The sequence below is a fragment of the Aquila chrysaetos genome, chromosome 26, assembly GCF_900496995.4.
Source record: "Aquila chrysaetos chrysaetos chromosome 26, bAquChr1.4, whole genome shotgun sequence".
NCBI classification, from domain to species: Eukaryota; Metazoa; Chordata; class Aves; order Accipitriformes; family Accipitridae; genus Aquila; species Aquila chrysaetos.
In genome coordinates this window covers 15,231,295-15,246,661 of record NC_044029.1, presented here as the reverse complement: position 1 = coordinate 15,246,661, position 15,367 = coordinate 15,231,295, and the positions used below count along the sequence as shown (strand labels likewise).

General features: G+C 41.9%; 1 protein-coding gene across 2 annotated transcripts in view; it reads left to right on the top strand.

The window, feature by feature from the left end:
• The first annotated feature begins 5,850 nt into the window (after positions 1–5,850).
• Positions 5,851–15,367, top strand: part of FRS2 (fibroblast growth factor receptor substrate 2) — a 59,142-nt gene continuing 49,625 nt past the window's right edge. The window contains exons 1-2 of one of the 2 annotated variants that reach the window (XM_041120519.1): positions 5,851–5,993; positions 6,531–6,611. The gene's annotated coding sequence lies outside the window, so the exon portion shown is untranslated. The remainder of the gene's footprint in view (positions 5,994–6,530; positions 6,612–15,367) is intronic. The other variant, XM_030003043.2, reaches the window with a different exon arrangement.

Genomic DNA, 15,367 nt, shown 5'->3' with positions numbered 1-15,367 from the left:
GACCCTCTGTAGACCTAATCCACACTCCCTTGTAAGTAAAATGAAACTATACTTATTCTCTTGTAAAGGAAACACAGAAATAATTCCACTAATGCTAATGAAGCATCAAGTAACACAATGGCAAATGCCCTAAGAATACCTAAGTGGTTATTCACTGAATGAATAAATAAATAAGGCAAAGGGTACCTGCTGCACACAAAGATTTAAAATAACTAGCTGTTTTCTCCTATGAGAGGCATCTATTCTGCATCCTGAATGAGGAAAGGGCAAAATAGAAAAATGGTGTATGATAGGCTACTTAATTCTATCATACTTTGTGCCCACAAGGGAGTCAAAATTACAGTTGCACAAGTTGCCTAATTTTTAAAAGTCTGACATTGTAACAATGCTCTTTGAACACTGTTTTGTACACAGTATATAGTCAACCGTGCACAGTTCTGAGGCCCTGAAACTCTGAAATACAAAGGGGTGAAGTAAGGACATAGCAGCAATCTTCACTTGGAATTTCCTTGCTTTTGTCAGCTGAAGTCAGATCTTGAATGTTATTGCAACACACTGTAGCTTTTTTGCATTAAATTAGATTTACATCCCACTTGGTTATCACAGGCTAGTTGGAAACAGACACGTGTACATTCTACAGTCAACACATTGATGCTCTTCCTGGGAAACAGCCAGCAAAAAGTTACAGGAACTGCATGTGGCAGCCTTTGTTAGGGGAATGGAAACAGTTCCATTTGGTTAAGCAGAACATTAATTTGTGAGGAGAACTGAATTTAGTATTTGTACTTGGGAGGCCCAAAAGGCAGCTTCGGTTGCAACGATGTTTTTCAGGCTTTCAATATTCAAATGGTAGGGGACCAAATAGCTAGTATCTCAAGGAGTAAAATACGTAGTATCTCAGACAGCAAGCTCAGCCTAAAATGAGGTCAGAGAAAATACCTAAGTTTAAAATTATGGTTTTGCAGTTCACTGTATTATCTTTAAAAGTCTACTGACCAACTGTCACAGCTACAAGTATCCCGTCCTTCACAGTACATTACCTAGAGCTCATTGATCCTTTAACCATGTCAGTGGTATATTTGTACAAGACAATGAAAATTTATACAACTGATGAAAAACAAATTACAATACAGCCACCTGAGGAATTCTGGAATGACCAGGTCTGCTCCACTTTTGCCTGGATACCACAGGAATAAGAGCAGAAGGTCCATCATATTCCAGCAGTCATTTCAGGAAAAGTTTCACTCTATGAATTAAAATGTCCAGCTGCAAGACACCTTTATTTACTGTTGGATTTGAACTTTTTTTTTTTCCACTTTTAACTGAAATGATGACAACTTAACTAACGATGACAATACTCAATGAAGTAGTGAACTACTGATCTAAATTACTGGCTCAATGTTGTACTTCCTTGTGAAAAAAGAAAAGACTATTAACTTTACTGGGGAGGTGTTCTTTCTTAAGAAGTGCAGGATCAGGCCATAAGTGGCTGCTAAATAACCCTCACTGTATGCAAGGGCTTTGTTTGATTGTGAAAACCAAAACTTCTTGATTTGATATACAAAGGGTAATTCTAGTCAGCGTGGCACACATGAGGGAGGGGAGGCAGAATGTGACATGACTGGTGTTACTCTGTTCAGCTAGCACACGAAGTCCAACTCTCTCTCTTTGTAAATCTATTTTCCAGCTCCTGAAATGTTGTTACAGACTGCATGTGTGGGTTTTTAAAAAAAAAAAAACTTTTTGTTACAGTGTCAAATGGATTTTGGAAAGGGGCGTCAGAATAAAATTACACTCTAGGTAGCCTCTTACAGCAGAGAAAGAGAGCAAGCTTCTGTACCACATTTCAACCAGAAACATGCTTTTGCTGCTGAGTCATAAACCCTGAAAGACAGTGTTTATAATAGAGCCCTCACCTATAGCTGGGTTACGTGGTGCCTTTAGCAATATAAAAGGCCTTCTTCATTACAAAACAAAGTGACTGCAAAGTTCTATGATTTGTCATGAGGCTGTTGCTATGGTTTTATTTTTAAAAGGAACTGTTTACTCTCCTATGTTTACTTCAGGAGTAGAATTTGTAGTTGAAACATTAAGGATCTGAATCAGCTGGATCAGATCTGGATCAGGATCTGATCATCTCCAAAAATACATCCAGGCTTCATGCTGTGGTGTACACATCTTATACTGATCAGAAAAGACTTCCCCGATGAGAAGACAAACTATACATGAAATGGGATAGGTTCCAAAGTTCTTGGGAAGAAGAAATATAACTCCTTCACTTCATACCCCTGAGAGGTTTGTTGCCATGAATCTCTGAACAACATATGAAAGGAAACGGCAGAAACACAATGCAGAACTCGGCATTCTATTCCCCAAGAGTCCCCTCTTTGTCAGGCCCAGGCATTAAGAAAGAATACAAGATAAATAAGGCAGCACTTTATTAATCAGATACATCTGCTGTTAAAATGTTGTATGCGACTGGACTGCTCTCTTGCTCACAGAATTGAATACTGCCTAAATCAACGTAGGTCACAGGCAAAAGCACTTAACCTGCAGAGTCCAAATTGATAAAACCCACCACAAAATGTTGAATACCATCTTGTAAGAATTCAGGAACTGGAACAAGAGGGGACTATGAACCGACACTGAAATACATTAGGACAGTGAAATGAGAACTTCTGGAAATACAAGCTACAGTATATCTGACGCAGTTCAATTTTATTTCCTCTTCAAAGACTAAGAATCTTTCTAAAATATTTATATGAGCTTCTAATTTTTAAATAAAAAGGCAGTGTTAACCTGAAATTTTTCATTTGAGGTGAAAGTTTCATTATTAATAAAGGTGTTAATTCTAAATAGTACTAAAATTTAACACCTTTAAAATGAACATTTAATTGGGTAAACCAGTTATGAATCAGAGAATGATGAAAAGTATGATTACTTTTGTTGCCTCAGAAAAGCCATAGCACACCCAGTAGCCACTGTATAAGACCATGTAAGAAATGCCCAAGCAAACAAATGGAAATGTTTAGCTACTAAAATAATAATTTTACAAATTTTAGCTATGGGCTAACCGCTTATGGAAAAGCTTTAAAGGTGGCAGCAGCATCCAATTTTAAAAAGAGAGAATATGAGCTATAGTGAAATAACAGAGGAGGTCTCTGACTTCAAAGTTGATCTAAAGAAAGTTTAGGAAGATCTAACAGAACCGAAAATGCCATCAGAGGACTTAAAGCAACGTAAATTCATAATTTGCAGAAGTCTGCAAGCAGCTATGCAATCTTTGAAAGACTAGTAATCGATACAGCAGCTGGACAGAGCTGCAATGATCTCAGTTTGGGATGACAAAAATGATTGTAGATATGACCAGCAACCAATAAGTCATGGATCCAAAATATCTATGAAGTGAGAAAGAGAAGGAACAACAATGTGACCAGTTTGAAGTTCTCAGCAGGAATGAGACAGAGCAAGGTCGTAGGAAGCCAGAAAACCGCCTGGAGAAAGATATATAACAGCCACGGAGCACAGCAAAGTTCCAGTATCTAAATACAGAATTGGTCTGTCAGTAAATCTGGGTGAGCTGGGTAAGATAACAATCAAGTAAACGGTGAAGATGACCAATTTCACAGGTGAACAAAACCAGCACTTCACCTCTGATGAAGACATTGAACTTGACTGTCAAAGAGACACTATGCTATCCAAATTTAATACAAATCCTGACATACAGTTTAAATGCAGCCATTCACATGTGCTGGTGGAGGAATGGTGAGAGCTAGAGGGAGTAGAAAAAGAAAGAAATGACCCAGCAGAAGAGACATGTGGAGACTTTGTTCCTTGCTCATCCAGACACTGCTGAGGCAGCTATGGAAAAACTGCAAGGTACAAATATTTAGTTGAATGTGGACTCACAGGTGGAGATCAACAACTGAAGCCAAGCAGACTTTACGGCAAGTCTGCATAACAGAGGACCTGAAGGTCATGAGGAATCCTGCAGATGTTTTTTCTTAAGAGCAGCTCATTGCTTTGTAGCTCGTTGATATATTACATTTATGGGATATGGGCATATACTGTATGTTAGATGACAGTTTGCTACGTGCCTTCACATATTACATGACTCAGCTACAGGAAAATCCCATTCGCTCTGGTTTATCATTCCAGCTCTCTGAGCACTGACTCACACGCGCGGAAGCCAACAGCTGCAATGGTACAAATGTTAAACCGCAGTTGTGCTCCCTCTCTCCATTGCCTTCTAGATATTATCACCTTTCTAGCATGTACATCTGAAGAAAATCTCTGCATGGACTTCAGCTTCTCCAGCTCTCATACAACCTACAGATTAAATGAATATTGGGGTAGTGGAGTAATGTCATCCATTTGCTTCTGCCACTTCTGCTACGAAGCAGTAACTGTCAAGGGAAGGGAGGAAAGGTGAGCAACTGTCAGAGCATGATTCTTCATTCTCCCTGTCAAAGACTTCGGATAACTGAAGCACAGTCAAAACATGAGTTGCACAACCCCTGATAAAGTAAGATACACAGACAGACCAGTTCTGTGAAGTAACTTGGTGCTAGGCATTGTTTGGTGGAGAGGTCAGAAGTTAGACCAAGGCCAAAGAAGCTAGACAACAAGAGGGAAACCTATGTAGCACGATCTGAGACAAAGCTGAGAGTTTTGTGCAGGCTGCTGGCTGCTCTAACTGTGAGCAATGTGTTTGATTTGTGTGTGTGTTGGGACAATAATCACACATTCATGATTAATTGTAGATTACAAGGTCTTCTGGCCCAAGACCTGTCACACGTACTGTCTGTAAACAGGCAACAGAGAAGATGATGTATGGGTAGTGTCAGTAAGAACAAACGTGAGGTGTCTTTTTGCACCAGCTAGCGGGAGTGTTCAGTGTTCCACAAATCTGCGCAACGCACAGGCGTGGCACCTTCTCTCATTCTTCGTTTCCCACAGTTCTTTTTGCTGTATCTTTGTTTTTTAACACATACACTGTCTACCTTTCCTTTCAGTTGCCCATAGTGTACTTCATGAAAACAGAGCAACTTCAACGGCTGTAGACGAGTCACCATGGCAGCATCTAAAATAACACCATGACACCGTGTACAACACAACTGACGGAGGCTGCCTCTCAAGAAAATTAAACCAAACCCAACCGACCAAGCCAATCCTTTCCAAACCTGTGCACGCTATTACAGCTTTAATTCTTTTTTTTTTTTTACCTGAGAAACCAGTAAGACCCGCTTCGTGGCCGCCTCCCTCACAGCTGGCCCCTGCACCGCTCTGAGGCGTGTTCTTCACTGCGTGCCGCTTCCCGGGAGAAGCCCTGCCGGCTCCGTGACCGGGACGGGGCCGGGTGACAGCACCGGGGCCGGGTGACGGGGCTGGGTGACCGGTCCTGGACCGGGGCCGGCTGACAGGGCCGGGGCCGGCTGACTGACATGACCGGGGCCGGCTGACTGACAGGGCCGAGGCGGGCTGACAGGGCCGGGGCCGGGTGACTGACAGGGCCGGGGCGGGCTGACAGGGCCGGGGCCGGGTGACTGACAGGGCCGGGGCGGGCTGACAGGGCCGGGGCCGGGTGACTGACAGGGCCGGGGCGGGCTGACAGGGCCGGAGCCGGGTGACTGACAGGGCCGGGGCGGGCTGACAGGGCCGGGGCCGGGTGACTGACAGGGCCGGCTGACAGAACGGCCCCGCCCCCGCCCCGCCCCGTTCAGCGCCGCCCGCGCGCGCCCCCAACGGCTCCCCGCGGCGCCCCCGCCACCCGCCCCTCCCGCTGCCCCCGCCCCGCTGGCCGCTGCTCCCGGAAGGCGTTCGCGCCGTGCCCCGGAAGTTGTCGCGAGGCAGAGTCCGGCCCAGAGCGAGGCCCTGTTGCTGCCGCTATCGGGAGGCGCAGCCGTTACCCGCCGGGGCCGCCGTCTCTCCCGTCACAGGCGGCCCGGCCGGCTCGGCTCGGCTCGGCGGCCAGCGCGGGGCTCATGGCAGAGGTGGGTGCTGGTCCTTCTCCCCCCCCCCCCCCCTCCTCCCCCGGCTCCTTCTCGCGGGGGTGCCCAGCCGGCTCCGCTGGGAGGGGGCGGCAGCGGAGGCTCCCGGGGCCGGGCCCGGCTCGGCTCGGCCGTGGGCGGGAGCGGCCCCGCGTCTCGCCTTCTCCCGTGGGAGCCGGGCTGGGACGTGCCCTGCGGTAGGACCTTGCTCTCTTTTCCCTCGCGGGGCTCGCTGTGGGGATGGCACTGGGGGGCTGCGGGCGGGGGTGGAAGGCCGCTGGGAGGAGGAGGAGGGGGGGGAATCGCCGCCTTGGTCTGGGGAGGGAGGGAGCGGGGGTGGGCGAGCGGAGCGTGAGTTTAAAAAAAAAACACAAAAGACGAGCCCTTAAAAGTTGTGCTGGCGGTGGGGTCGCTGGGGGGGCAGGTCTGGCGCGGGGTGGGGATGCCGGCGGCCTGACCGCCCGCCTCTTAGGGGCTTGGTGTGTCTGGTAGTTCGGTCTCGTCTTGTGTGACCTGTCAAGCGCTTGCCCCTTCCTCCAGGTCGGCTGCTTCTGCCACACGCCTCTCCAGACGAGTGCGTGTTCCGCTCCACGTCGCCGAGCGAGTCCAGGGGCTTTCGAGGTGCGAGCCCTGAGACTAATGGAGAGCTCTGTCGGGTCGGTGGGTTAGGGCCGGCAGACAAGAGTTTTCCGAGGGGAAGGGGGTCCTCTGGGCTTTCCACAGTGGTGCTGTGTGTATGAATGAAAGGGATACCTAGCCCGCTTGCTTGTCATTTTAAATTGCCCTTCCTCGGACATACCCGTGGATGCGAACGTAGGAAGGCTAGATCTGAAGAGTCGCAAAGGTCAAAAGGTGTCTCGGTACTCGTTTGACTCGGTTCTTCATCTAAACTTGATTTTCTGGAAAGTGAAAGCACGTTTTCTCATCTTTCTGGTCACTGCATCTTGTGCAATGTTAATGCATAAGAAGTGATAATCATGAGTAGAAATCTCCAGGAGTGTTGTTGGACTGTGAGTTGAAAATAATACCGTTATTGCAATGAATACATACTGTAGAAGTCAGGGTTGATTTTAGTAAGTGTTGAAAAATTTGCCAACTGTGGTTTGATATTAATATTTTTAACAAGTTTTTTATTTGTGACTTTTTTGAATAGTCTTCGATTTTTTTTAGCTTTTTTTTTTACTTACAGTGCTAGTGACAAAGTAACATATAGTGTAATGAGCAAAATAGTTTTCCGAATAAATATTTTTTAGCTTTCTTTAAGGGTGTTAATGTTAGCAGCAATTCTACATTATGAATCTGTCATTAAATCTGCTCTGCTAGCTCTACAACATATTTGCATTTAGGGGAATGAAAGCCTAATTTTTTTAAGATTTCTTGCTGTGTTAAAAGTGATTCGGTATTAAGATACGTGGGTTCAGATCCAATAAGCATCCTGTTTTCTTGTTAAAGTCAGCAGAACTGCTAGGGAAGTTCGTTGTCTGTTTTCCTCGGTTAGCAAGTGCATTTGAAAAAGCACACCTGTCTACCCTTGCTTAAAAAGAAACCTGTATCAGTATAAATCATCAGTTCAAGTCCAAAACCTGTTAACTCCATTCCAAATGGAAAGTGATTAAGAATGTTATTCCTTGACTGAGATTCCTTGAGTTTATTTGCCTCTCTGTCAGGAACGCTTTGAAAATGCTTGTTGAAACAATGCGCCAGCAGTGGTATGTGTATCTGGTTAAATGGCTTTCCAGGGTTTTGCTCACTTTCCAGTTCAGCGTCTTGTCTTAAATGTTCATGGTGAGTTGCAGTCAAAACAAACTGTTCTCATTTCTGTATAATTCTTATAGGCAGAGTAGTTTGGAACACTTTTTCATCATACAGGAAATTTCTGTTAAGAAAGGTTGTCTTAAATTGTTGCGATGGGCAGGTGGCAGTTTGTGGAAGAATCTGTAAGATGAGAGTTTCATAGACTGTAAAAATATAATACATGGCACTTGGGAAGACTGGTTTGTGGGTACATGAATCTGATTCTGCACTTCAGTTACACAGTTTTTGAACTGTAATGTTGATATGTTTTGTCTTTTGAATTGATAGGGTTATGTTTCTTTTCTTTGTTAACTGAATGAACATAAACAAATATATTTACTTGCCATGGAAATAATTTCCTGCTAAATCTAACAATCCAGAAATAAATCCTATTGATTGGAAGTTAACAAGATCATTGCTAACAGTCTGTCTGTGCTCCTAGTTACGATACTTTACTGTTCAAAAATTAGCTTGAAAGTCGCTATATCCATGTTTATTAGGGGTCTGATTCTGAACTCACTGCAGTGAATTTAGTTCACTTCTGTGATCATTGGGTCTTGTAGTTTAAGCAAAACAACTTTTTGAATAGTGGATGAAATTCACTCCTGAGCAGAGGGGTTTGTAAGACCACTTTAATCACCTGAACCCTTGTTTAAATTCCTTGTAAATACTAAACTACAGTTAAGATAATACTTAACATGACTGCATTGGTTTTATTATGTGTATGTTCCTCCTGTGGAAATATCTGAGGTGATTTAATCAGTGATATTTAAATGAATATCTGGTGAAAGTATCAAGTTAGAGTAACTAGTGCTCTATCTTCATTTTGTTAAACACGAAGAGCGAAATTGGTTAATGCAGTGAACTGGCCTTGCTTCCTGCTGCTTGTGCCCCGGTAGACTATGGCTGCTTAGGTTTCTGAAAAAAATTTGGACAAGGTTTACTCTTAGGAACAAATTAATTAAAACGATCATGTTCAGCCACTCTGGCGAGTTTAAATTTAAAATGTGGCGGTGTACGAGTGTGTTTCCACAGCATCACAAGCTGATCAAAATTGGACCTTCCGCCTTCCCAGCCTCCTTCCTCCTCTTGCTTCCTTGTGCCGGTAAGGATTGTGCCGGGAGCTGGTTCAGGAAGCTGAACTGGCTGAAAACTAGCAACTTTTTTTTTTTTTTTTTCGGTAGAGTTAGTTTTTAATTGACTCGGCACCCTGAACCGACTCACCCTGCAGTTGCATACCTGTCAGTGGCTGTGTGAGCAGAGAGGTGGGATCTGGGAGAGGGAGGGGAAGAGTGGCACTGCAGAAGCCTGGAGGTGTGAGCCTGATGTTACGGGACTCCAGCCTGCAACCTACTGCTTTGCATAGGCGTACAGCTGGCATAGACCAGCTCCACCATTGAAAAACATGGTCCTGTTTGTTTCCACCCCGCTCTGCTGCTTCCTCCTTTGTGCAGGCAAATACTTGTATGGTTATGTGGTGAACTGGGTTGAGGTTTGAACTAACTTGGAGGAGGGGCAGGGAGGGGAGGGTTAGGTTTAAGCTGGATCAGTTTGCTGCACAAACATTTGTGCTGGCGCAAAGATGGGGGTGGAAGCAAGCAGTAAGGGGAGCAGGGTGTGTCTGTTTCTTTTGGTGACAGTGACACATTATGCCAGTTTAAAGTATATTCGATACTGGCCTCATTCAGTGAGGTTAAGCTTGTACGGCATTGAGGGTTTGAAGACATTGTTCAGTTATGGTTCATGGGCATATTTTACATCTAAGACCCCTTAATCCATGGCAGTGTGTCTCTGATTTCATAATGTACTTTGAAGGGATTTTGAGGGAAGAATCTGGCCTTTTGTATAGTAACTAACTTTTTTTAGTATTTTTTTTTGGTACCTATTGTTTCATTTAGCGGTACTTAATGGGAAAAATATGCTCCTGTCTATAACTGCTCTTCATCCATCAAATTCTTGGGACGATGAATTTGTTCAGCCTGTATATTGAGTTTTTAAATTTAAAAGACTAAAATCAGAAATAATGGTGATCAGAGTGTCCACTAAGAAAACTGCAAGGTATTTTGCAGTAATAAGTAGATTAAAAAAACCCAAATGAACAAACCTATAAAAATTATGAGGCTGACCTAAGACACATATTATAACTTCAGACAGTTTCCTAGGAGGCAGCGTGTGACTTTTCTTCTTAAGTAACCATTTAATCCATTTAATGGTTAGTGGTTTTTAAAATCTGTCTTAAGGCTTTCAGGCTATCACAGAAGTTGTACTTAATGTTTCAGGATATGGATAGGCATTGATTTTTTTTTTTTTTTTTTTTTGGCAAACATCTGGGAAAATTGTAGATACTGTGTCCCCCAGTCATTTGTCTCTACTGCTCTGCCATAGATTACCATGCTTAATGATCCTTTCCACCAAAGAAGCTCTATGCAGTGTTACATGCTTTAGGCGTGATCAGCAGTTAAATGGACAGTATTAGCTCAGTCTACCTTCACTGGTCAGTTACCTTGATTAATTTTTCCTGAAGTGGATTAGTGTGCTCTTACACGGTACGCTCTCTTGCAAGTCTGTATGGGTGGTAACCTCTCTTTGCTGGGTGGCAATGAGTAACTCTGGGCAGTAGCTACTGCTGGAAGAGATGACCTATCTGCAGCTTTTCAGTGACGTTTTCTGAAACAAATGTAATGAGTGTTATTTTTGTCTGCTACTGAATGACATCATCTTTATCAAAGCTATTTGAGGAGCTGTTGGCCGAAAACTGCTGTACAGAGATGTGTAATTTCACGCAGTGTATGCAGATGATATTTTAGTTATGTATAAGTTGTAGAACAGCAGTCCTAATATAACAGACTTTGAAATTTTCTGCTCTTTAGCATCATCTTTTCTTGTTGGCCCTTCTGTGTAATCAGTGTTAGATGTGAACGTTCTTTTTGAACTTGAACTGGTGATAAATTGGTGTGTGGTGTTTTCTCATGTAAGTATGTATGCATATAAATGTGTGTGTATATGTTGTGTTCTCCAAGTATAGTGTACTCTTCAAAGTTTCCTCTTCACTGCTTCTGGCAGGGTGGCAACAATCACGACAACCAATTTAGTTCAATCTTTATTGAGGCCCATCTTCCTGCAGCCATGTGATTCTCCAGAATTTCAGTCTTTCCCTCAAGCTTGAAATGACAACAGAAATAATTATCCCTTGGGTTTAATAAAAAGAACTAATAACTTATTTCTGATGTTTATACAATAAAATTTCATGATTATTGTGTGTTTGGGACTGACTATGTGCATTCTTTTCTAATTAGTGGAAATGGTGTTGTGATTACTGACTGTTTCCTTCTCTTGTCTTAGAGTAATTTCATGTCTTATTTGTTCTTCTTCTAAAACGCTTTCACGTCCATATGTGGGGTAGTGAGATGAGAAACTTCTTGTCACGTGAGCTGTACTTAATCTGTCACTGACTTCTCAGGTGGTCCAGGATAATGCCTAAACTTTTTGCCTGAATCTCAGTTGACAAAGTAATACTAATGTCTGTGTTAGGCAATGTGTTCCTCTGAATTACTGCAAGGGTAAAATTGCTGTGTTGTGTGTTGTTGCTATCATAGCCACCCATGCTGGATGGCCACCTTTATTTACTTCAGCTTCCAGGATCAGCCACAGTTACTAGACCTGCCACTTCTCACAGAACTTTTTTTTTTTTTTTTTTTTTTGATGTAAAGGTTGAGGTTCAGTGTTGGCTGTTGGTAGAAACACCTCTGTGTTGGTATGTTTTTGAACTGAGATTTTTAAAAAAGATTCTAAATATAGGTTTTAGCTCATCCTTTTTTCCTTTATTTAAGATAAACGTGTATCTTACAGAAAAACTTCTTGCTATTCAGCTTTTCCTTGTACATGTGCCTGTTAATTTTCTGTTGAGGAAAATGCGATTCAGAAATACTGTATGAATTGTCTATGCTTGTAATAAAAGCTGAGAATTATAGGGTAGTGGGCATATCTGAGATAGTGATAGTTATCCTGGACTGTACTCCAAACTCAGGGGAGACTGGGGCACCGTGTTTTTAGTCTGAAGAACTGACTTCTTTCCCTTGGCTTTTCTTCATAGTGATTTTGGTCCTGGCAGGGATGAGATGCTACTGCTGTCGTTCATACAGTGGTGACGGTTACTGTAAACCACTGATCCGTTTCTGTGTGCTGACTCAATGGTGAAAAGTTGCTTTAATTTCCTGCCTTTTCAAGGGTAAAATAGACTCTCTATCCCATATGCCGGTACCTGGATTCCTGTGTTTCTAATGGGAGATGCAGAACTTTGATCCATCTCTCACTGGAGCTGCAGTTTAAACTGGTGTGTTGATATTTCCACTGTTTTCCTGTGGCTGCTGCCAAAGAAGTTAAACTGCGTAGTAGTTCTTATCTGCTGGGATTACTCACCTTGACAACAAATGAAGCATTTGTCTTTCAAGCAAATTTTTTTAAATGCTTTGCACAGGGATATTATCTTCTTCTGCGTTAGTAATGACACCTGGCACAATATACAGGTGGGGACATATTATTCTTACCATAATTCAGTCAGTAAAAGTGATTATAGTAACACTGCTTGTTTAGAATCAGAGAATATCACGAGATGGAAGGAACCCATTATGTGAACATTGGAAAGATATTCATCCGCACAATATTCGATGTGTTTCTGAGGTGGAATGTCTTTATTTCATGACTTGCAAGATGTTTGACAGGGTGGAGAGTTGACTGGTTTTGCCGTGCCTTCGGACAGTGTGACATCTTTTTCCCAAATGGAGATGTTGAAGCAGTAGCTTTAAAGGGGAAACTCCCACTATTTTTTTTATCCCTGCAGAAATGCAAACTTTGGGTTTTACATAAACTTAAAGTGAAAAATGAACGATCCAGTGCTGTGTTCGATCTTCATAGCAATGTATGTAATGCTGAGCTTTTTTGAAGGGACAGCAGTAGCTTTTTGCTTAGCCGCACAGCAGAGCAAAACAGAGCTGACTGTGAAGCAGTTATCCTTCAGACATGTCTAAATTTTTCAGTCTATTTATGAGTATCAACAAACACTTTGTGCATACTTTTGCCATGCGTTGAATGCTTCTATTTTCCTTTAATTTAGCTTAAAACTAGTAATGGAATTCCTGAGGTTTTGAAAGGAATAGCTCTTGGCAAGCCTAGAGTTTTGAAACCAAAGGCAAATTAAGATACCAAGCAAACACAGGGAGGGCTACTTCTTCAGGGAAGTATGTTAAGATTCTTCCGACATCTTAGAGTTTGTTGTATATATGTTTTTAAAAAGCATATATCTCTTTTAAATTACTCCTTTAAAGCACAGTTGTTGTTATTTTTCTTTAAAAAAAATATCTTACTGGAATACAAGGGGACTTTTTTTTTCCTTTGATGTCACTCAACAAGTTTAGCCTTTCCAGCCAACCATTAGAAGTAGAGGGTGTACTACTGCTTTCTTTGTAGCTGTCTGTATTTGTCAGTGACTCAAACACTGATTGAAGCATGTAATTAGATTACAAATTTCAGTTTAAATAAAATATGCTCTTGCTTTTAAATCACCACAATAATTGTAATTGAAAGTAGTTGTTATTATGCATCTGTCAGGTGGTACAATAACACAATAAAAATTATTTACATTTTCAAAGTGTAGCTGTGTTTTTTATAAAGTGTATAGCTAAGGTGCTTGAGCTTTGTGGGAATAAGAGGAGATGGGATGTAGGGAAACTTGCCTGGCTGTCACAGCCTTGTCCCTCTCCGGCACCTGCGGTACTGCTTGCTGCAAGCATCTTCCCTCTTTTGTACCCTCTTCCCACTAATCCCAAGGCGTACAGTGTTCATAGAAATTTTGCATGCTATCTCCTTTATTTAGTTTACTGCATTTCTTTGTAGAGTTTTGTGGCTCTCTGTGCCTTCATTCAGTCCTGCATTTCCTTGCAGTGTTTCTTATTATCATAAACATTTTGAATGTCCCAGAGCTCATTATCATCTCTCTCAAACTTAACTCATTTGCTTGCCATTTGCAATGCTGCTGACAGCAGTATAATCCTCTCTTGCCCAGGGCAGTTGTTGGGGAGTAGCCCTCTTTTTTTTCCTCTTCTCCTTGAATCCACAGTCATGTTTTATTCATATCCTTCTTCTTCCTTGTCCAAACAACATTTTCAAGACCACGTTTTCTTATTGTATCTCTGCATGAAGTTTAGGCCTGCATCTGTCATCTGGAGTACTCCAAGTACCTCCTCCCTCTTCTCCTGATACTCCTATCTTTGCAATCTGTTTAAAATACAGCTGGTATGATTTTTCAGTATTCTGACTGCTAGCTTTCCTCATCAAGCTAAAGCTCATTGTCTTTGAATTTGAAGACCTGCATCTCGTATTTCTGCATCATATTCTTCTTTTCCCCTGCTACTTCTGGCACTCAAATCTGTCTGTCTTTTTATTTCTTCCCCTCCCCCATTTTGATGTCTTTATTTATGTTTCATGTCATATTCTTCACTTTGATTTAGGAAACTTTTGAGTATAATTGTATGTTACATATGTTAATGGTACTACAAGAGAAAATTATTGCACCTCTGACTTTTCTTCATGGGTATTAGAGTATCCTGTTGTCTCTCTGCTTATATAGATAAACTACGTTTTTATCTACCAAAGCTGACAGGGATGCATGTTACCTTTGGATCTTTTCCTGTAGAGACCTGTGAAATGTGTGTTGCTGTGTATCTTCCAAATCTGGTTTGCTTGTCTGATCGCTATACTTTCTACTTAGGGAGTAAGCAAAGAGGACCGGTGGCATGCTTTAAACTCTGTTGTACAAGTACAGTGTCAGATTTTGTGGACTTTTATTATCGTATGTGATTTCAGTTAGTAAATATTTTTTCTGCACTTGGCAGGTTTCTTTGGTGAGTCAAATCAGATGTAATCTGCAGCTTTAATTTAAATGACATACAAATTGAATTAAACTGGCAATAAAATTAGTATTTAAGTGCCATGTCCTATACTTGACTTATTGCAGAACTAAAGCTAATATTAACAGAGGTAATGCTTTTTTTTTTCTTCCCCCAATAAGGAAAGCCAAGTGACTCTTAAATATTTTTTTTGTGTCTCATGAAACTTTGGGACACAAGGATTTTGTGGCTCGTGTTTTGGTTTTTGTTTGTGGTGGTGTTTGTTTGGTTTTGGTTTGGTTTTTTTGAGAAAGTTGAACTTTTGGGGCTCATTATTTGAATGTTTTTGGCTGGTAATACAATGAAAAAGTAAAACAATTATAATAGTTAAAGTAATAAATTTTAACACAGAGCTTGCTGTACCTGTCTTAGAAATGTTTTAGGACAGCAGAGTTAAATCATCGTGAATCTCTTCTGGGTCATGGCAGCTGCCTTGTGTTTCATTCACTTAAAATCTACTGAGTAGACTCTTATGCCTTGAAATTGAGAGTGCAGTGTATGTGTAACTCACCAATTTGTATTGCCATAAATGTAAAAGGACTAGGGCAGTGGTGGTTTTAGTGATAATTCTCTCAGGTGTACAAATGTTAATGCTAAAGTAAGCCAGATGTTTCGTATCAGTCTATACAGTATTTGTGC